The 22,728-nt window shown below is 41.4% G+C and overlaps 1 long non-coding RNA gene across 2 annotated transcripts in view; it reads right to left on the bottom strand.

Annotated features, from left to right (window-relative positions):
* Positions 1-22,728, bottom strand: part of LOC132374357 (uncharacterized) — a 223,358-nt gene that overhangs the window by 17,240 nt on the left and 183,390 nt on the right. The window contains exon 4 of one of the 2 annotated variants that reach the window (XR_009505654.1): positions 17,897-18,482. The exons of the other annotated variant lie outside the window; for it this stretch is intronic. This is a non-coding gene — a long non-coding RNA (uncharacterized LOC132374357). Of the gene's footprint in view, positions 1-17,896; positions 18,483-22,728 lie in introns of those variants that run through there. 2 annotated transcript variants of the gene reach the window in all.

The following is a 22,728-nucleotide window of genomic DNA, read 5'->3' as shown; positions in this document are numbered from 1 at the left end:
TAACAGGAGAAAAGACAAGGTTTATTTACACGTGCCTGTGGGAATTCTCAATAATGAGTACTTGCTGAATACTCAGAGGTTAAAGGTTTCTATATCAACGTAACAAAACGGGTGGGGGGCTTCAGTGGGAAAGTATACCAGGTTCTGTTGGGTTTTTCTTGATGCTGATGGGAATGGGCAGTCTGTCTCCTTCCTGGAATTTGCAGGGAATCCCTTTGGAGGGGGGTTGGTGGCAGCTGTAATTTTCGGAAGGCTCTGCTTTAGTCAGATAAGGGAAGTTCAGGTAAGATTTCAAATATTTTCACTCTAAAATAATTTTTATGCCAAAACCATGATGCTATACATATATATATATACACACACACACACACACACACACATAGATTCATACAAAATATATAAATATATTATTAAAAGAATATATATATACGTATGTAGAAAAAAAGAAAGAAGAGAAAAGAAAAGAGAAAAAGAACAAAATGTTTCTAATAATCAGTCTTGAGCACATTGATTCTCAAGGATGGGTCATAGCATTTCTGCACCTTCCCGGTCCCTATTGAATCAGCTTCAGTGGGTGTTCTATATCACTATTTATTGTTATGCTTTAAATCTCCTGTTTTTTCTCTCATTCTCCACTGTTTGCTCTCCTGGAGCTGCAGGATCAGGACAGGGAGAGAGCTGAGGAGGCAGAAGGGCAGCTTGTGTGTTGGGGTGCTTTGCTGAGGGCCTTCTGTTTTCTGATGGGGCGGCCTCAGGCTCTTGGCCAGAGGAAACTGGGCTCCAATATTCGCTGGGATCCTACAGGCTGGGAAACATGGGCATGGACTCCCTGGTGAAGATCCTCCACAAAATCTAAGAACTCTCTACCTCTTTCTGCATTGCACAGCTCCCCCTCACTCCCCCATAGAGCTCCCAGAGGTCATTCTGGATTCTTCCAGGAAATAGCTTAGGGAAGTTTATCTCTCCTTTCTCTCATCCTGGGGAATGTAGGGGAGTAAAACTCATCGCCCCAAAATGTCTCTTTGTCATGCAGATTATTTCAAGCTGAAAATAATCAAGGCCCCAAAGACTCAGAAAGGAACTTTGACCTTGCCCTTAACTACCTAAAAGAATTTAGATAGAGGGCACATACCCAGAATAGAGCTATCACCAGAGATATCCTCAAAGAATACAGGCTAGGTCTGGTGGGGGGAACTCTAAGAAGGGGCTAAAGATCAGCGTCCACTCCATGTCCCATTGTCTCTGCAGGGTCCAGCACACACTTATTTACCAAACATTTGCTCATCCACCTCCATGTCAGTTGCCTTCCTCCCCTTTGATGTCCCAAACCACTACATCCAACATCCCTTTTTGTCTTTAGCTGAAGATGGTACTTAAGGTGAGGGCTTTGGCCATTTTGGTGAGTAGCTCAGTTCTCCTGGGTCTCTCCCATGTGTACCTGTTACCAAATTTTTGTTTGATTTTCTCCTGTTAATCTGTCTCATGTCAATTTAATTCTTAGACCAGAAGGATAACCTAGAAGGATAGAGGAAAATTTCTTCTTCCCTGTTGACAGAGACAACAGGTGTGGACCATCCCCCAGTGCTTTGTGTCTCATCCCACACGCTTCATCTCGTTTCTCAGTGGCCCAGCATTTCGCCCACCACCCACATTGGCCTGCCCCACCCATTCGGGGCTCCCTGCATTTAGCGGGGATTTCACCAGCAAAGGGAAAGACTCTGTCTGCAGGCTGATTTGTTACTAAAGAAAAGGTGAAGCCATTTCTGAAGGAGGGTTCCATTTGAGAAGGGAAAAGCAGCCCTGGTCAAACCTGTAGCACGTCTCCTGTGAGCGTTCTGGTTCTCTGGGTAAGACAGCTTCTGCTCCTGTTTATCCAGCACAGGGGAAGTGCTTTGAATAGATGCCTTGGCTGACATGGATCCCTTTGCTCTGTGAATAGGGCGATTACTAAACAATGAAGCTATTACATAAGGAGCAAGGAGCTGGCTGGAGCCAACCAATCTTGTCCTCTAGGTTTACAGAGCTATAATTATCCAAAGTTTTAAAACACAATGGTATCTGCTGAAAGGGAACATCTGGGAAGGAACCAAGCTGTCCCGATTAAATGAACTATGCACATCCCATGGGTTGCATGACTCCACATTAACGGGGTGGCGATTTTTTTCAGTGTCACTCAAGTTAACAAATGTGCTGAAAGGTTTAAGCAGAACAAATGCACGGGGGAGGGGGGAAAATCAGATCAGGAAGAGAGATCTGTTTTATAAGATCAACGACAAATTGGCCGGAGAAAGCATTCTGGGCTGCCGTTGTGAACACTAATCAAGAGAAATAAATGCTTTATGAGGTTTGTCCCATATGAAAATAAAAGCTTTTTGCAGTGGCCGTTTCATTTCAGAATAAACTCTTTGAACCTCCAGGGGCCCCTGTGTGAAAGAGCGGGTGGGCTGCGCCGCGTTAGTGGGGAGGCGTGCGTGGTCCGGTGTTCCGAGGCCGTGCCTGGCAGGGCACAGCGTACTGTTCAGTGGGAATCTGTTGTTACCAGAGATTGCAGCCTTTATCCTAAAAATAGATTTGGCCCAGATGGTAGCATTGGACTCTACTTTGAGAATGAAGGTTACAGTATGTTCTCTTCAGTAATGATTTGTCCCAAAACTCAGTACCGTCCACACGCTTAGGGATCTGGAGCACTTTTTCAAGATCTACAACTTAAATAAAGGTCTCTACCCCACCTAGTCTTTATAATGGGGGCAGTTCTTTCAGGTAAAAAAAACCTGAAAGAACAGTTGTGAGAACAACAACAAAAACAGACCTGAAGGAATCTCATTCAGCATCTCCTACCTAAGGGAACGTTTCTTGACCCGAGTGAGAGTTCAGCTGGGGTTGGGGGTTGCGGCTGACACACGGGAGCTTGGCTCAGTTCTGAAGGCAGAGCCTGGAAGTGATTTGGGTCATCGCGGGCTGATGATACAGCAGGACTGACAACAGGCATATCAGAAGGCGGGAGATTTCCGGGGTTTTCCCTAGCTGCCCTTTCTGGTCTTTTGCGAAGCCCGCTGCTTACATGGGTCTCCTCTCCACCTCAGTGCCACGTGGGTCCCCTCTTTGGATTGTCTCACCCATAAACACACTAAAACATGCTGACAGGGCACTTGCTAAGCTTTCACTTACCCCGTGGGGCAAAAAAGCTTAAGTCTATTTATCAACTTTCCCATAGGTATTTGTATCTTAATTGCCGCAAAAGCAATATCACAGAAACATGCAAAAATTAATAATTAAAACAGTTACCAATTAACCCACTACCCTAATAGTATCTGAGCCAGCCCTGGGCCTATTTGTCCTCTGAGCTATCACCTGCCTTTTCTACACTGCTTTTGATACTTGGTTATTTCTAAGTTCTACTATTAATGTAGATCAACATGTGCAGTACTTTTACCTTCTGTGAAAGATCTCTCTAGAAATCTTGGGCCCTGATGCACAGTGTTATGGACTGAATTACATCCCCCCAAATTCATATGTTGAAGCCCTAACCCCCAATGACTGTATTGGAGATTGGGCCTTTAAGGAGGTAATTAAGGTTAAATGAAGTCATAAATGTGGGGTCTTAATCCGATAAGACCGGGGTCCTTGTAAGAAGAGGAAGGGATGCCAGAGATCTTTCTCTCCATGCAGAAAAGAAAGGCCATTTGAGGACACAGCAAGAAGCTGGCCATCTGCAAACCAAGGAGAGAGGCCTCAGCGGAAACCAACCCTGTCAGCACCTTGATCTTGGACTTCTAACCTCCAAAACTGTGAGAAAATTCTGTTCAGTTACCCAGTCTGGGGCATTTTGTTAAGGCAGGCCCAGCTGACTTATACACACTGTGTTTGAGTTGAAAGGTAAAGAGAAAAGCAGCCTTTGGCATCTAGGAGCTGGCCTGGAACTTATAGTTCTCCTGTTTGAACACAAATAATTTCACAGAACACGAACGTTAGACCAGGCCGCTCCATAATCATGTCTGAGCTCAGAAAAATCATGAACATTGTCCAAACCACAAAAATAACCCAACATCTTCCTATCCTGGATAATATGAGTGATTTCTGCTTCTTTACCAGTTTTAGCTTTAGCCTCACCCTATTCTTTCCTCTTTCTAGATGAGGTTTATTCATAGAATTACCTTTACTTCCTGACAGCAAACAATCCAGAGAAAACCTCCACTTCCTTAAATCCACCCCCAAAACATCTAACATTAGCCAAAATCCTAGCATAAGTCCTGTCTGAGACTCTCACCAAGCTTCCCCGTGGTTCCCCACAAGCATTAAACCCAACTTGGTCAAATACAGGTGTGCTGTGTGTTCCTTGTGGTCATTGGCTGGAGGGCATTGACCAAGGTGTGAGCCTTTTTATGGTTTTTAATAAGGACTTAACATTGCTTATTGTTATGACCTGAATATTTGTGTCCCCCCAAAATTCATATTTTGAAGCCCTCATCCCCAATATGATGCTAATTGGAGGTGGGGCCTTTGAGAAGTAATTAGGTTTAGATGAGGTCATGAGGGTGGGACCCTTACGGTGGGATTCATACCCCTATAAGGAGAGGAAGATAGAGAGAGCTCACTCCCTCCATGTGCATGTATCCAGGAAAGGCCATGTGAGGACACAGCAAGAAGGCGGCCATCTATAAGCCAGGAAGAGAGCTTTCACCAGGAACCAAATCTGTCAGCACCTTTATTTTGGATTTTCCAGCCTCCAGAACTGTGAGAAATAAATGTCTGTTGTCCAAGCCATGCAGTCTATGGCATTTTTTTACAGCAACCCAAGCAGACTGATACTTACCAGAGAAGTTGATTCATTTTTCTTGTTTTCAAAAACATTAGCACAACCTGGCCAGCAATTTGAATGTGAGGATCTTTTAAAATCGATTTGATAGTGTAAAGTGTGTCTTGTTTAAATCTGCATGCTTTATTAGTTTTTAGACTGACCATTTTCCCAGGCATTTTTTTCTACTACTATTTTCCTTTGTCAGCTGGTTGATAGTCAATTATGGAAAAATAATTTTTGTCATCTAGTAAAGGAATTTCAGGAGTCTGGAAGGGAAGAGAGGTATTCGTGGGGTTGCGATAGTGTAAGGATGTCTTTCACTCCTACTTCGGAAATCAGCCCATGGCCTGGACTTTGGGGCCCTCATAACAGAAACAGTATTGCTAACTCCCCCAGACTGTATCAGTTGGGATAATTTTGGCTTAAAGTATAAGTAAACCTTGACCTAAGCAATAAGGTTATTTCTTTCACTTAATAAGAAGTCCGGAGGTAGGGCAGACAGCAGAGCTGGTTGATTCAGCCGCTCAAAACCGTCCTTCGGGATCCAGGTTTCAGTCTCTTGGGTCTGTTACCCCTAGTTTATGTAACTGGTCATGTGGTCGTAGCTGGTATTTAAAACTACCTTCTTCCACTACCCATTCTGTATTTTTTTGGCCTTCAGTAAGTACCTCAGCTTGTTGTGGTTCTTTACCTGGTAGAGTGACCCAAACCATCATGCCAGAATCTGGGCCATTAGTAATCCTTCTTGGGTTGGGTTGTTGTAGTTTTTCATTGACCCTAATCCAAGGGCCTGGTAATACTAAAAGACTCCTTTCTTTGCCTGTTGATTCAGAGGCGTGAAGAGTCCAGAGGGGCCAGGCAACAGACTTCACTTTCAGTTCAACAGAATCCTTGTGTATCTCCTGGTAGAAGCATTCCTCCCTTTGGAACTAAGACCTCTAGGCCAACAGGGTGTACGGTTGAGGAAATAAGAGGCAAAAATTTTGCTAGTTGGGCACTAGGGGTAATGGTGAGTGGTGCCACTTCCAATACCACTCCTTGATTCCTGTACCCATGAGTCCTGGCTGTGGGAGAAACAGTATCAAATATTAGACACTGATTCAAAGCATACACGGTGTTCTGGAGAACCTTGTCCCAGCCCTGCAAGGTATTGCCACTTATATGGTGCTGTAACTGAGTTTTCAAAGGCCATGACACCACTCTATCAAGCCAGCTGCTTCAGGGTAGTGCAGAACATGGTCAGACGAATGAATTCCTTGAGCATGAGCCCACTGTGCACTTCATTTACTGTGCAGTGATCTTCCTGATTAGAACCACTGCCATGTGGAATACCACGACAGTGGATAAGGCGTTCTGTAAGTCCACATATGGTAGTTTTGGCAGAAATATTGCATGTAGGGAAGGCAAGTCTGTATCCTGAATTTCTACTATATTAAGAACAAAATGCTGCTCCTTTCATGATGAAAGTGATCCAATGAAATCAATGTACCTGCCACCAGGTAGCTGGCTGATCACAGATAGTGGTGCCATATGGAAGATTCCATGTTGATCTCTGCCTTAGGCAGATTGGATGCTCTGCAATGGCGGTAGCCAGGTAAGCCTTAGTGAGTGCAAGTCCTTGCTGTCGAGCCCAGGCATGACCTCAATCCCTACCACCATGACCACTTTGTTCATGAGTCCACTGTGGTGATGACAGTGGTAATTGGAGAAAAAGGCCAACTGGAGTCTATAAAACAGGATATCCTATTGTTAAAATCCTCCTCTGCTGAGGTCACCCTTAGGTGAGCATTTACATGGGACACAAATATCTTTGCGTTTTTTTGCCCATTCAGAGACACCTATCCTCACAGCTCTTCCTGGAATCTCATCACTAATTTTCCCTTCATATTCCTTCCAAGTCCCTGACCATCCAGTTAAACTATTGGCCACAGCCCATGAGTCAGTATATAATCATATAATCACACATCTGGACTTTTCTCCTTCTAAGAAAAGTAAACAACCAGGAGCACTGCTCAAATTTCTGCCCACTGAGAGGATTTCCCTTCACGCTGTCCTTCAGGGATGTTCCAGAAAGAAGGGCTATAGTTCTGCAGCTGTCCACTTTGGGGTGGTGCCTGTATACTGTGCAGAACCATGTATAAACCAGACCCTAGCCTCTTCTTGTAGGAGAGAGAAGGCAGTAGAGCAGAAGTGGCAACCATAGGCATTTTGAGCACTTCTTCATGTAACTTACTTGTGCCTTTATTATTGAAAATAGAATCATTAGCATTTTTAAATCTAATCAGATTAGAGAGTCAATTCCCAGAACCAATTCAGAAAACTCATCCTTAAAGTTCTGTTCCACTCTCAGTAGTGGTGATGGTTGTATACAACATTGTTAATACACTTAATGCCACTTAGATGTACACTTGAAGATAGGTAAAATGGTAAATTTTATGTTATGTGTATTTTACCACAATAAAAAAATATACTTACAAAAAAGAAAAGAAATAACCCAGGATTGAATTAAGGCAGGAAAGTGGCAGGAAGGACTTGAATTCAGAGTTTAAATCAACGGATCAAGCACTGATCAATTTGATGACCAGATGAACACAGAGTTTTAGGGTTTAAGAAATAAAGTGTAAGTCTGTTATCTTTTTTTTTTTATACAGCAGGTTATTAGTTTTTTATTTTATACATATTAGTGTATGTATGTCAATCCCAATCTCCCAATTCATCCCACCACCGCCGCTGCCCCGCCCCGCTTACCCCCCCTCGGTGTCCATACGTTTGTTCTCTACATCTGTGTCTCTGTTTCTGCCTTGCAAACTGCTTCTTCTGTACCATTTTTCTAGAGTCCACATATATGAATTAATATGCAATATTTGTTTTTCTCTTTCTGACTTACTTCGCTCTGTAGGACAGTCTCTAGGTCCACCCACGTCTCTGCAAATGACCCAATTTCGTTCCTTTTTATCACTGAGTAATATTCCGTTGTATATATGTACCACATCTTTATTCATTCATCTGTCGATGACCATTTAGGTTGCTTCCATGACCTGGCTATTCCATGACCTGGCAAAGTGCTGCAATGAACATTGGGGTGCATGTGTCTTTTTGAATTATGGTTTTCTCTGGGTCTATGCCCAGTAGTGGCATTGCTGGGTCGTATGGTAGTTCTATTTTTAATTTTTTAAGGAACCTGCATACTGTTCTCCATAGTGGCTGTATCAATTTACATTCCCACCAACAGTGCAAGAGGGTTCCCTTTTCTCCATACCCTCTCCAGCATTTGTTGTTTGTAGATTTTCTGCTGATGCTCATTCTAACCAATGTGAGGTGATACCTCACTGTAGTTTTGATTTGCATTTCTCTAATAATTCGTGATGTTGAGCAGCTTTTCATGGGCCTCTTGGCCATCTGTATGTGTTCTTTGGAGAAATGTTTATTTAGGTCTTCTGCCCATTTTTTGATTGGGTTATTTGGCTTTTTAATATTGAGCTGCATGAGCTGTTTATATATTTTGGAGATTAATCCTTTGCCAGTTGATTCATTTGCAAATATTTTCTCCCATTCTGAGTGTTGTCTTTTTGTCTTGTTTATGGTTTCCTTTGCTGTGCAAAAGCTTTTAAGTTTTATTAGGTCCCATTTGTTTATTTTTGTTTTTATCTCCATTACTCTAAGAGGTGGGTCAAAAAAATCTTGCTGTGATATATGTCAAAGAGTGTTCTTCTTATGTTTTCCTCTAAGAGTTTTATAGTGTCCGGCCTTACATTTAGGTCTTTAGTGCTTTTTGAGTTTATTTTTGTGTATGGTGTTAGGGAGTGTTTTAATTTTATTCTTTTACATGTGGCTGTCCAGTTTTCCCAGCACCACTTATTGAAGAGACTGTCTTTCCTCCATTGTATATCCTTGCCTCCTTTGTCATAGATTAGTTGACCATAGGTGCGTGGGTTTATCTCTGGGCTATCTATCCTGTTCCATTAATCTATATTTCTGTTTTTGTGCCAGTACCATATTGTCTTGATTACTGTAGCTCTGTAGTATAGTCTGAAGTCAGGGAGTCTGATTCCTGCAGCTCCGCTTTTTTCCCTCAAGATTGCTTTGGCAATTCGGGGTCTTTTATGTCTCCATACAAATTTTAAGATTTTTTTGTTCTAGTTCTGTGAAAAATGCCATTGGTAATTTGATGGTGATTGCATTGAATCCAATCCAAGAACATGGTATATCTCTCCATCTGTTTGTGTCATCTTTGATTTCTTTCATCAGTGTCATATAGTTTTCTGAGTACAGGTCTTTTACCTCCTTAGGTAGGTTTATTCCTAGGTATTTTATTCTTTTTGTTGCAATGGTGAATGGGATTGTTTCCTTAATTTCTCTTTCTGATCTTTCATTGCAGTGTATAGGAATGCAAGAGATTTCTGTGCATTAATTTTGTATCTTGCAACTTTACCAAATTCACTGATTAACTCTAGTAGTTTTCTGGTGGCATCTTTAGGATTATCTATGTATAGTATCATGTCATCTGCAAACAGTGACAGTTTTACTCTTCTTTTCCAACTTGTATTCCTTTTATTTCTTTTTCTTCTCTGATTGCCGTGGCTAGGACTTCCAAAACTATGTTTACTAATAGTGGCAAGAGTGGACATCCTTGTCTTGTTCCTGATCTTAGAGAAGATGCTTTCAATTTTTCACTATTGAGAATGATATTTGCTGTGGGTTTGTCGTATATATATGGCCTTTATTATGTTGAGGTAGGTTCCGTCGATGCCCACTTTCTGGAGACTTTATATCATAAATGGGTATTGAATTTTGTCAAAAGCTTCTTCTGCATCTATTGAGATGATCATATGGTTTTTATTCTTCAATTTGTTAATATGGTGTATCACATTGATTGATTTGCATATATTGAAGAATCCTTGCATCCCTGAGATAAATCACACTTGATCGTGGTGTATGATCCTTTTAATGTGTTGTTGGATTCTGTTTGCTAGTATTTTGTTGAGGATTTTTGCATCTATATTCATCAGTGATATTGGTTTGTAATTTTCTTTTTTTGTAGTATCTTTTATGTGGTTTTGGTATCAGGGTGATGGTGGCCTCATAGAATGAGTTTGGGAGTGTTCCTTCCTCTGCAATTTTTTGGAAGCGTTTGAGAAGGATGGGTGTTACCTCCTCTCTAAATGTTTGATAGAATTCACCTGTGAAGCCATCTGATCCTGGACTTTTGTTTGTTGGAAGATTTTTAATCACAGTTTCAATTCCATTACTTGTGATTGGTCTGTTCATGTTTTCTATTTCTTCCTGGTTCAGTCTTGGAAGGTTATACCTTTCTAAGAATTTGTCCTTTTCTTCCAAGTTGTCCATTTTATTGGCATAGAGTTGCTTGTAGTAGACTCTTATGATGCTTTGCATTTCTGTGGTGTCCATTGTAACTTCTCCATTTTCATTTCTAATTTTATTGATTTGAGTCCTCTCCCTCTTTTTCTTGATGAGTCTGGCTAAAGGTTTATCAATTTTATTTATCTTCTCAAAGAACCAGCTTTTAGTTTTATTGATCTTTGCTATTGTTTTCTTTGTTTCTATTTCATTATCTGTGCTCTGATCTTTATGATTCCTTCCTCCTACCAACTTTGGGTTTTGTTTGTTCTTCTTTCTCTAGTCCTTTTAGGTGTAAGATTAGATTGTTTATTTGAGATTACTCTTGCTTCTTGAGGTAGGATTGTATTGCTATAAACTTCCCTCTTAGAACTGCTTTTGCTGCATCCAGTAGGCTTTGGATCATCGTGTTTTCATTGTCATTTGTCTCTTGGTATTTTTTGATTTCCTCTTTGATTTCTTCAGTGATCTCTTGGTTATTTAGTAATGTATTGTTTAGCCTCCATGTATTTGTGTTTTTTATGTTTTTTTCCCTGTAATTGATTTCTAATCTCATAGCATTGGGGTCAGAAAAGATGCTTGATATGATTTCAATTTTCTTAAATTTGGTCTGTGACCCAAGATATGATCTATCCTGGAGCATGTTCCATGTGCACTTGAGAAGAAAGTGTAAACTGCTGTTTCCAGATGGAATGTCCTATAAATATCAATTAAATCTACCTGGTCTATTGTGTCATTTAAAGCTTTTGTTTCCATATTAATTTTCTGTCTGGATGATCTGTCCATTGGTGTAAGTGAGGTGTTAAAGTCCCCCACTCTTATTTTGTTACTGTCAATTTCCTCTTTTATAGCTGTTAGCAGTTGCCTTATGTATTGAGGTGCTCCTATGTTGGGTGCATATATATTTATAATTGTTATATTTTCTTCTTGGATTGATCCCTTGATCATTATGTAGTGTCCTTCCTTGTCTCTTGTAACATCCTTTATTTTAAAGTCTATTTTATCTGATACGAGTATTGCTGCTCCAGCTTTCTTTTGATTTCCATTTGCATGAAATATCTTTTTTCCATCCCCTCACTTTCAGTCTGTATTTGTCCCTAGGTCTGAAGTGGGTCTCTTGTAGACATCATATGTATGGGTCTTGTTTTTGTATCCATTCAGTGAGCCTGTGTCTTTTGGTTGGAGCATTTAATCCATTCACATTTAAGGTAATTATCAACATGTATGTTCCTATGACCATTTTCTTAATTGTTTTGGGTTTGTTTTTGTATGTCCTTTTCTTCTCTTGTGTTTCCCACTTAGAGAAGTTCCTTTAGCATTTGCTGTAGAGCTAGTTTGGTGGTGCTGAATTCTCTTAGCTTTTGCTTGTCTGTAAAACTTTTGATTTCTCTGTCGAATTTGAATGAGATCCTTGCTGGATAGAGTAATCTTTGTTGTAGGCTCTTCCCTTTCATCACTTTAAATATATTGTGCCACTCCCTTCTGGCTTGTAGAGTTTCTGCTGAGAAATCAGCTGTTTAACCTTATGGGAGTTCCCTTGTATGTTATTTGTCATTTTCCCCTTGTTGCTTTAAATAATTTTTCTTTTTCTTTAATGTTTGTCAATTTGATTACTATGTGTCTCAGTGTGTTCCTCCTTGGGTTCATCCTGTCTGGGACTCTCTGCACTTCCTGGACTTCGGTGGCTATTTCCTTTCCCATGTGAGGGAAATTTTTGACTATAATCTCTTCAAATATTTTCTCAGGTCCTTTCTCTCCCTCTTCTCCTTCTGGGACCCCTATAATGTGAATGTTGGTGCATTTAATGTTGTCCCAGAGGTCTCTTAGTCTGTCTTCATTTCTTTTCACTCTTTTTTCTTTATTCTGTTCTGCGGCAGTGAATTCCACCATTTTGTCTTCCAGGTCACTTATCCGTTCTTCTGCCTTAGTTATTCTGCTATTGATTCCTTCTAGTGTATTTTTCATTTCAGTTATTGTATTGTTCATCTCTGTTTGTTCGTTCTTTAATGCTTCTAGTTGTTTGTTCTTTAATTCTTCTAGATCTTTGTTAAACATTTCTTGCATCTTCTCGATCTTTGCTTCCATGCTTTTTCCGAGGTCCTGGATCATCTTCACTATCATTATTCTGAATTCTTTGTCTGGAAGGTTGCCTATCTCCACTTCATTTAATTGTTTTTCTGGGGTTTTATCTTGTTCCTTCATCTAGTACATAGCCCTCTGCCTTTTCATTTTGTCTATCTTTCTATGCATGTGGTTTTCGTTCCATGGGCTGCAGGGTTGTAGTTCTTCTTGCTTCTGCTGTCTACCCTCTGGTGGATTAGGCTATCTAAGAGGCTTGTGCAAGTTTCCTGATGGGATGGACTGGTGGTGGGTAGAGCTGGGTGTTGCTCTGGTGGGCAGAGCTCAGTAAATCTTTAATCTGCTTGTCTGCTGATGGGTGGGGCTGAGTTCCCTCCCTGTTGGTCGTTTGGCCTGAGGCAACCCAGCACTGGAGGCTACAGGCTCTTTGGTGGGTCTAATCGTGGACTCTGGGAGGGTTCACGCCAAGGAGTACTTCACAGAATTTCTGCTGCCAGTGTCCTTGTCCCTGGGGAGAGCCACAGCCACCCCCTGCCTCTGCAGGAGACCCTCCAACACTAGCAGGTAGGTCTGGTTCAGTCTCCTATGGGGTCACTGCTCCTTCCCCTGGGTCCCGATGCACACACTATTTTGTGTGTGCCCTCCAATAGTGGGGTCTCTGTTTCCCCCAGTCCTGTCGAAGTCCTGCAGTCAAATCCCAGTAGCCTTCAAAGTCTGATTCTCTGGGAATTCCCTCTCCCGTTGCCAGACCCCCAGGTTGGGAAGCCTGACGTGGGGCTCAGAACCTTCACTCCAGTGGGTGGACTTCTGTGGTATAAGTGTTCTCCAGTCTGTGAGTCACCCACCCAGCAGTTATGGGATTTGATTTTATTGTTATTGCACCCCTCCTACCATCTCATTGTGGCTTCTCCTTTGTTTTTGGATGTGGGGTATCTTTTCTGGTGACTTCCAGTGTCTTCCTGTGGATGATTGTTAAGCAGTTAGTTGTGATTCCAGTGCTCTCGCAAGAGGGAGTGAGTGCACGTTCTTCTCTTCCGCCATCTTGAACCAGTCTCTCAGTCTAAGGTTTTCTGCTTTTAACTTTACTTTAATCCTTCTTCCTCTTCTCCCTTCTTTTTCAATAGTTTGATTTCTTCTAGGACTTAGTCAAAATTCTTTTCAGCTTTTGGACCTATGATTGTATGCTAATTTGCACTTTAACATTTGTAATATAAAATTTTCTCCTTCGTAAAGTTAAAATAAAGATTAAATATTAACCTACTTCTCCAGGTATAATTGTAGGGAATAACATACCGTTCTCAGAGATTTTGCTAATGTACCTTCTAATATAAATTCTAACCCGAGCCAAAGAATTAGCTTCACCACATGCCTATAGCGTTGTGGTTTAGGCTTCAATCACTTCTCTGCTACCATCTCATCTAACATCTTTTGCATACTTTTCCAGAGATCATAGATGTCATCCTGTGTGGTGATTAGAAATCCCACAGCCATCGGTACTTGCTATTCTGCTTTTTGCTGTCTCTTTGGGGCTCCACATAAGTGGCTGGAGGGAGTAAGGCAATTGAAATGCTCTGACCTTTTCTTCTGACACCGAGGAATCTGCCAAGTGAGTTTGTAGAGAGTGTCCAGTTTTCCCAGCTTCATGTTAGGTGTACTTTCTACCTTAAGTACAATTGTTCCCAAATGCTCAGGGATTGCAGTATGATTTTCCCATCTTGAAAATCTATTAAAAAGAAAGAGATTCTTCACTCCTCTCCACCCCTCCTCCAGGCATTGCAGCTGGCAGTTAGCACCCGACACAGCCCCTCCCGGTAACATCATCAATTTTTTGCCTGCATTGCATCTACTTCACAGCTCAAGATGTGCCAAATGACACACATTCTAAGTACTTGTTGCTAGCAACAAATCTATCTAACTAAGTGACCAAGCACGGGCTATATTTGGAATGTCAGAGCACCTCACTCTGCCCTGGCCCACTTCCTTTAGCTGAGACATCTCCAAGCCTTAAAGTAAGCTTATCTATGTTTCTGGGTTCTGCTTCTCAAGAGAGATACTCTGGATCAACTCTGCAAAATACAAAGTGACACGAAGACAGGGAAATGATCAGGTCTTTCCCATGAACTCCTTTCTCCTCTGTAAAAATGAATATTGTTAGTAATCCTCACCTTACAGGACAACTGGGAATACTTGCTGAGATCATCAAAATATTAAAAATTGTCAGGGTTTGGCAACTGTAGATCTGGCATGTGGTCTGCGCTCCATACTTAAATACCACCAGATAGTTCTACTCCTTTTTTCATACTCTCTCTTAATTTTTAAAAATTAAAAAAAAGGGCTTCCCTGGTGGCACAGTGGTTGAGAATCTGCCTGCCAATGCAGGGGACACGGGTTCGAGCCCTGGTCTGGGAAGATCCCACATGCCGCGGAGCAACTAGGCCCGTGAGCCACAACTACTGAGCCTGCGCGTCTGGAGCCTGTGCTCCGCAACAAGAGAGGCCGCGATAGTGAGAGGCCAGCACACCGTGATGAAGAGTGGCCCCCACTTGCCGCAACTAGAGAAAGCCCTCACACGGAAACGAAGATCCAACACAGCCATAAATAAATAAATAAAAATTAAAACGCAAAAAAAAAAAAAAAAAATTAAAAAAAATTTTTTATTGGGGTATAGTTGATTTACAATGTTGTGTTAGTTTCAGGTGTACAGCAAAGTGAATCTGTTATACATATACATATATCCACTCTTTTTTAGATCCTTTTCCCATATAGGTCATTACAGAGTATTGAGTAGACTTCCCTGTGCTATACAGTAGGTCCTTATTAGCTATCTGTTTTATATATAGTAGTGTGTATGTGTCAGTCCCAATATTCCAATTTATCCCTGTCCCCCTTACCCCTCACTTAATTTTTTTATTGAAGTAAAATTCACATATCAACTTAACCATTTCAGAGTGATCAATTCAGTGTTATTTTGTACTTTCACAGGTTGTACAATCACATTTCTATCAAGTTCCAAAATACTTTTATCACCCCAAAAGGAAACCTTCAACCCATTAAGCAGTCACTCCCCTTTCCCTTCTCCCCCTGGGCCCTTGCAAGCAACAATTTACTTTCTGTCTCCACGGATTTACCTCTTCTGAATATTTCATATAAATGAAATCATACAGTATATGGTCTCTTGTGTCTGGCTTCTTTCCCTTAGCATAATGTTTTCAAGGTTCATCCATGTTGTAGTGTATATCAGTACTTCATTCCTTTTTATGGTTGAATAATATTCTGTTGTGTGGATATATCACAACTTGTCCATTCAACCATTGATGGAAATTTGGGTTGTTTCCACCTTTTGGCTTTTGTGAATATTGCTGCTATGAACATGCATGTACATGTATTAGGTTTGAGTACCTGTTTCCAATTCTTTTGAGGTGTGGAATTGCTACTTGCTCTCTCTTTTATTTCTATTTCTTCTCTTAATGAGCTCATGTCTGTGGGAACTGTAATGATGTCCTGTTTTAAAATTCCTCACATTGTTTATTTTGGAAGTCTTAACAGTAATTTTAAAATTTTATTAGTATTTTAATGAACCAATCCATAGTTTTGTAGATTTATCTATTTATACATTTGAATTTGTTTTAATTATTGCATTCTCTTTGGGTTCATTTACTCCTCTTTTTGTAACTTCTGGAGAGGGCTGCTAAGCAGACACTGTTGGGGCTCTGCCCATATGCCCCCTTGCCATTCTCATGCACACCAGCCTGAGTTCCAAGGGCCAACATCTGATTCTTTGTCAGAGGGCTGCCACTGAGCTGCCTGAACCCTCTTTGTGGAATAGCGGCTAGAAGTGCCTGGGAACTAACATCCGTGGGAGAAACCTTTAACCAAAGGCCGAACGCTGTCAGGCTGTAAATAGACCAATCTTCTTGTCCTTTGGCCAGGATAATTCTGATGCATATTTTACATAGTTTTTTAGAGTATTCCTTGGTAATCAAGCTCCAGTCACCTGTTGTGATGGCTGCCTTAATAATACACCCTTTATTGGCTGCCTTCCCTTCTCTGTCTCACTTTCTAGTTGTGTTTCTACCTTCCCAGCCCTCCCTGTTATGGCTGAATTGTGTTCCCCTCAAAATTCATGTTGGAATCTTAACCCCCAGTACCTCAGGATGTGACTGTATTTGGAGATAGGACCTTTAAATGAGTGATTAAGTTAAAGTGAGGTCATTGGGATGGGCCTTAATTCAATCTGACTGCTGTCCTTATAAGAAGAGGCGGTCAGGGCACAGACAGCCACAGAGAGAGGGCCATGTGAGGACACAGGAAGAAGGTGGCTGTTTACAAGCCAAGGAGAGAGGCCTCAGAAGAAATCAGTTGCACCAACAGCTTGATCTCAGACTTCCATTTTACAGGACAGTGAAGAAGTCAATTTCTCTTGTTTAACGCATCTAGTCTGGGGTACTTTGTTATGGCAGCCCTGGCAAACTAATTTATTCCCAGTAAACTGTGTGCCCTTGAATCATTGGCTTGCAATCTGCTTCTGAGGAGTAGAGTCCAAACTAAGATTCAAATTTTATTGATTTTTTTCAGATTTTCTTCTTTCCTAATATGCTCTTGAAGCTATAAATTACATTTTAAGCATGGCTATAGGTTTGATATGTAGTATTTGATAGTATAATGATAAGTTCTGATATGGAATACTATTATTTAACTTGAAGTATTATCTATTTTCCACTATAATTTCTTCTTTGATTCTATGGATTGTTATAACTTGGAAGCATCTCACATTGGCCTTATATACACTCCAGCCATGACATGTGTCACTTCTGCTCACAACCCAATGTCCAAAACTAGCCATAGGGCTCCACCCAGCCACAAGGGAGCTGAAAGCACAACCTACCATGTTCCTGGAAGGGATGGGGAAAACCATTAACCACATAAACCAGGCAACACAGAACATCCTTCTATGTGTTTCCTTTTGTGAATGTGCTAGAATTTCTTCAGAATAGAGGATAAACCTGGGAGTGGAATCATAGGTCGTCTTATGAATATATCTTCCATTTTACTAGGAATTGCCAAGCTGCTCTCTCCAACACGGTTGTGACAGTTTTCATTTCCACCAGCAGTACCCATACATATTGCGCTGCCCCTTTACAACACAGTATGTTATTAGACTTAAAATTTCTTTACAAAGTGGTAGGTGTGAAACAGTATCTTTTCGTGGTTTTAATTTGTGTTTCACTGACTAATAGTCAAGGTTGGTCAAGTCACTTGTCCCATGTCAGTTTCTATTTGATAAAAACTAGTGGCTCATTCCCCAATAGGTGACATAACGATCCTCTAAAAAGAATCCATGCGTTTGAGCAAGTCCTCACACATCTATTTAAGGAACGAGGTTGAATTTAAGAATGAACTTTATCAGGGGTCAGTAAACTTTTTCGTAAGGGATTTTTTTTTTTTTTCTTTGCTGGTCATATGGTTTCTTGCAACTACCCGGCTCTGTTTGTGTAGAGAAAAAGCAGCCTTCGTCAGTATGGTATAATCTTGCTCCAATAAAACTACTTATGGACACTAAAATGTGAATTTGATATCATTTTCATGTGTTACAAAATATGATTCTTCTTGTGATTTTTTTCCCCGACAATTTAAAAATGTAAAAATCATTCTTGACTCAGGCATATAAAAACAGACAAACGGGCCATATTTGGCTCGAGGGGCCCTGGCTTGTTGACCCCTGAACTATACCTTAGCTTGACCCGAAAGACTAAGAATAGAACAGAAGGCATCTGCCCCCTGTTAATGCAACTGTCTTTGCAATCGACACTGAGGGTTAAGGTCTTGGCTGGGTCCATCAAGCCTCCTTCCTCCACTTTTGTACCTTATAAGGATTTTTTTAGATGAGTTTCATGAGCACATCTGGGTCCAATGGTCCCAAAAGATTCATTCTGCATTCTGGCTGCACAGCTGCTTCACACAGCAAAGGCCAAAGGCACAAGCCTTGCAGTCTCTGGATAACCAGACCTAACTCATCTCTCACCAATGGTTCAAAAACCCCCATATTAGCCATCATCTGAATACACTTGTGAAGTGCTTTACAAAATGATTTGTCCAGAACGACGAATACTGTGTACCATCTTGTGTGGAAGAAGAGAAGACTCAATGATGACAATGACTCTTTCATCAAGAAAAAAGGGAAAGACTTAAGAAGGCTATGAGATTCTTCTTTGGTGGGTTGTCATGTGTTGAACGGGACGAAGTGGTTCTAGGAGACAAAACAGAGAATTGGGAACATTTGAGAAGATTGTGGACAAGTCCCCAGAGTTGCTTTTGAACACGTGTGTGCTATGTAAATATCACACAGGATCTGACTTATCCAAAGGATCTGACTTTGCAAAGCTGATATAATGGTGCCTCAACATCACTATACTTGAGCTTCTCTGAAATGCTCTGGAGTCTATTCAATGTGTAATTGGACATTTGCTACTGTCTCATTTTGGTCTAGTAGAAAACCACATGTAGATCAAGTGAGTCTAGTTTCTTCCAGGCCTGGAATACGCTCTGCTCTCTGGTACTTTCAGGTATGGGGACTCAGATGAATACTGTGTGGTGCCCTAGCCTCATCTCTTGATATCACTTCTATTCTATCGTGAAACAATTTTGTTTGAGTGCAATATATTTGCTGATATTGTCAACTCAAGTCATTGCAGAATATAGATTAGGTACTGCATTCTCCCAGAGGCTGAGCAGAACCTTCCTTCTGTGAACATTCTCAATAGTTTGTTTTCAAGGTGAGGAAGTAGGAAGTACAAGGAGGGACAAGCATCAAGGCAATTTTTTTCTTTGTTCCTTTACTTGTGTTAGTGGGAACATTTCTATCAAGGAAGACAGTTCCCTTTCATTTTACCAGATCCAGAGAAGCTATGGAACTTCTGTTACCAATTCTTTATCCATAATTTATTTTAGTAACCCGGGACCTGGTGATAGAAGTTATGGATGAAAACAAAAGCTGGTGGCATTCTGAAAGGAGGGAGCAGACGCTCTCGAGAAAGATGTGTCAGAGCTATGCTTCTCTGTCTAAAACTTCTAATTGCCTTTTTGTGAATTGTCCTTCCTTTTGCGCCTTAGTTACTTTCACATTTACTGGCCACTGATCATGAAAGAAAGAGTGAAAGAAGAGGAAGATGCCTATATGGTTTCTGTGATATTGAGATGAATCTAGAAATCAAAGTCTTCCTTTCTTCCCATGTGTATTTGATCCCAAGTCACATTTTTTTATGGTAAGTAATTTCAGGTTTGAGTAACCCACTCTAGCATATAATGCCCCAGCTGTTAAAGAAGCAGGAGAAGTAATTCCTGTAGTAATTGCCGTAGTGGTATTTCTAAACGTCCTGCACACCGATACCTGTTGAGAGATAGAGCTGAACAAGCACTGGAAGCCTAGAAGTGAATGAGAAAAATCCATTCGTCTGTGGAATATTTATTGAATAGCTACTATTTTAAAGGCATTGGCTCATCACTCTGAGGGATGAATAAAAAATTAAAGGAGGGCTTCCCTGGTGGCGCAGTGGTTGAGAGTCTGCCTGCCAATGCAGGGGACACGGGTTCGAGCCCTGGTCTGGCAGGATCCCGCGTGCCGCGGAGCGACTGGGCCCGTGAGCCACAACTACTGAGCCTGCGCGTCTGGAGCCTGTGCTCCGCAACAAGAGAGGCCGCGATAGTGAGAGGCCCGTGCACTGCGATGAAGGGTGGCCCCCGCTCGCCGCAACTAGAGAAAGCCCTCGCACAGAAACGAAGACCCAACACAGCCAAAAATAAATGAATAAATAAAATTTAAAAAAAAAATTAAAGGAAAGAGATAAATACAAAAAATATGGTAACAGATTGGATAAGACCTGAAGAAGGGTAGTCAAGGATTCTGTGTCTCAGGTGATTCCAAAGGCAGATAGAACGTACCTAGCAATGTCAAAGATATTTGTCTTCTCTCCAATTTAGTGCCCCCTGTGGCTCTACCTTGCCCCTTAGAGACTCGAATTTCACTCATATTTCAGAGAGGAGACCAAAACTGATTCTTCCCTAGGTCCAAAAATGGGAACATGTATCCTATTCTAATCCCTTGCTGAGGGAAGTGACTTGCTTTTCCCTGTGTTAAGGTTGAATATTTTCTATGGGCTATAATGAACGCTTCCTGAAAAGTAGAAATCTAATAAGAGTGTGTGTGGGGGGCGGGGGAGGGGGGGGGATTGTAAGAAGTTTGTTTCTAGGATTAAATGGCTAGATTTCTTTTTTAAATGTACTAATTTTCACATTTGCTAAATTCTGAGTGAATCTAAACTATTTTGCCTCAGAGTTGATTTTCCTCATTACTATCAATCTTCTGCTCTGGAAGATTTTAAAGATAAGGTAGGTTTTGAAACTAGCACACACTAACTACCAACAAGAATAACCTTTTATTTGGAAAATGGAACAATGAGGAAGCTATTTGCATCAGAAATGACTCTATCATTAAAATATTCCACATCTAATCCATTTGCAGTTGAAGATCTTTACACTGTTTTATTTTTGTGGGAGCATCTCCTACCATGTGTTTTGGCCATCTGCATATAGTTATGGAGTCACTATCTCTTAGGATATTCTTTCCTCTTTCCTGAGCTGGAGAAACCTAAGGGAATCACAAGAATCAACTCGACTCTATTTGGATGTGTTTCACAGGGAATCCTTTGTATCAACTGAGTCACTCCCATCCAAATATCCATGGGAAGTTCACATAACCTCATTTCCCTCTGTTAATGTTACTGAGTTAAGCACAAGACAGAAATATTCTTAGAAGATATATGGCTTCCTCTTCATCAGAGCTGGCCTAGAGTGGAGAAACAGAGCCCCTGGGGACAAAGCAAGACACTCATGAACTCTGGCCACTGTAAGACAAACAATGGGGACCTTATTCTTAATTTAGTTTCTAAGCAAAGGTTTTCCTGGTGACCTCGTCCCTCTGGAGCAATCACAACGCTCCCCTGATGGATTAGCAGCTTGCCCTGGTACCGTGAGTTCCCACTTTCCCCTTGCCGCCCATTTTCTTTCAGGAGATCTGGATTTTTCTTCTAATTACACATTTTCTCCATAATTCTGCACAACAGTAAAAATAAATATAACTTCTGTCCTCTTAAAACCTGGTAATCATTCAGCTAGAAGAAGGGCTACTGTTTGGCATAGATAAAAATAGTCTCCAATAGTGTCCTGCCTAGAAATAGTCCCAAGCTTGAATTTACAGTGAGGACAACCCAAGGTCTCTCATGTTTAGGAAACCACCAAGCTGTGATGATGCTTAGCCAGAAGTAGCTATTGTATTACACTGGGACTTATGAGCCCTGAGGGGTCCACACAGTTTATCTGGGGTGAGAGCTCCCACCAGAAGTGCACAGTACCAACTTCCCCTGTCAATGAAGCCTTCACTGCATCACCTCCACTGTCCCATCTTGTGAAGTGAGGAAAGTTCTCTGATAGGAGAAATGGAAAGGAGGGAAGAGGGAGGAGTGTGCAGGATAGAAAGGGAGGGGAAGGTGGTTTCCATAGAGACCTAGCCTTCCTCATGCTCTCGTCAGCCAGTGGTCTAGAAGAGCAGTCTCTGAAGCCACTGGCCTAATTCCACAGCTGCCTATGGAAGCCCCAGGGGCACTGAGACATCAGCTGTTTTTCCACAAAAGAAGGTCCCCTAAATCACCCATGAAGAACAGTATGCATGCTTGGCATATATCATATACCATCTTTCAATGGAGCCAATATAGCCAGGTGGTTTTTTTCCATTATTAAAACACATCTCTGTTTCTTGAGCAGCAGATGAAGTAGTTGGCCTGCATCTGGGGCCATGTTGTGTGAGAACTATGGTTGCTGTGGCTGTTGTTTTCTGCAAACATGTGGTTGAGTGTGTGTAAGTTGAATGTGAGTGTGATATGTCTCCACTACAAAGAGAAAGGGATGAGGATAGTCTAAATTTGATATGGTCCTAAGGTTAGTGGATAGGCAGAATTACACTTCCTTCCTTCCCCAGGAAATCCTTGGTATTCATTCTATGTTAAATTGTTTGATTCCAAAGATCTACTGGTTTGCTCATGGCTCCTCTTTATTTTTCTTATCCAAATGCCCTCCTGCTCTACTTATTTGCCCTGGAGAGGTCAACATTTGAGGACTTAGTAAATCAGGTCAGCCTTGGATTTCCGTCACAGCTCTGACTGCTTATGTGAGCACTTTATATCACAGAGAAGGAAGTCTGGAGGACAGGACAGAGATAGCTCAGAGAGGTTTCCACTGATATTTACCGAAGCATTATGTGAAAATATTCTCCCCAGCTCCCACTTCTATCCTCTTTAACCACACACATCCACAGAGATGAGCACTGTTGTCATTGACTGTGGCCACAATACAGGGTGGAGGCAGCAAGGCCAATTTACATGTACCCACCCCCACCCCCATCGAAGAGGCGTGACACAGGCTAGAGGGGAAAAGAAAATGCA

This window comes from Balaenoptera ricei, chromosome 11, assembly GCF_028023285.1.
Source record: "Balaenoptera ricei isolate mBalRic1 chromosome 11, mBalRic1.hap2, whole genome shotgun sequence".
Lineage (NCBI taxonomy): Eukaryota > Metazoa > Chordata > Mammalia > Artiodactyla > Balaenopteridae > Balaenoptera > Balaenoptera ricei.
This window is presented reverse-complemented; position numbering and strand designations above follow the sequence as displayed.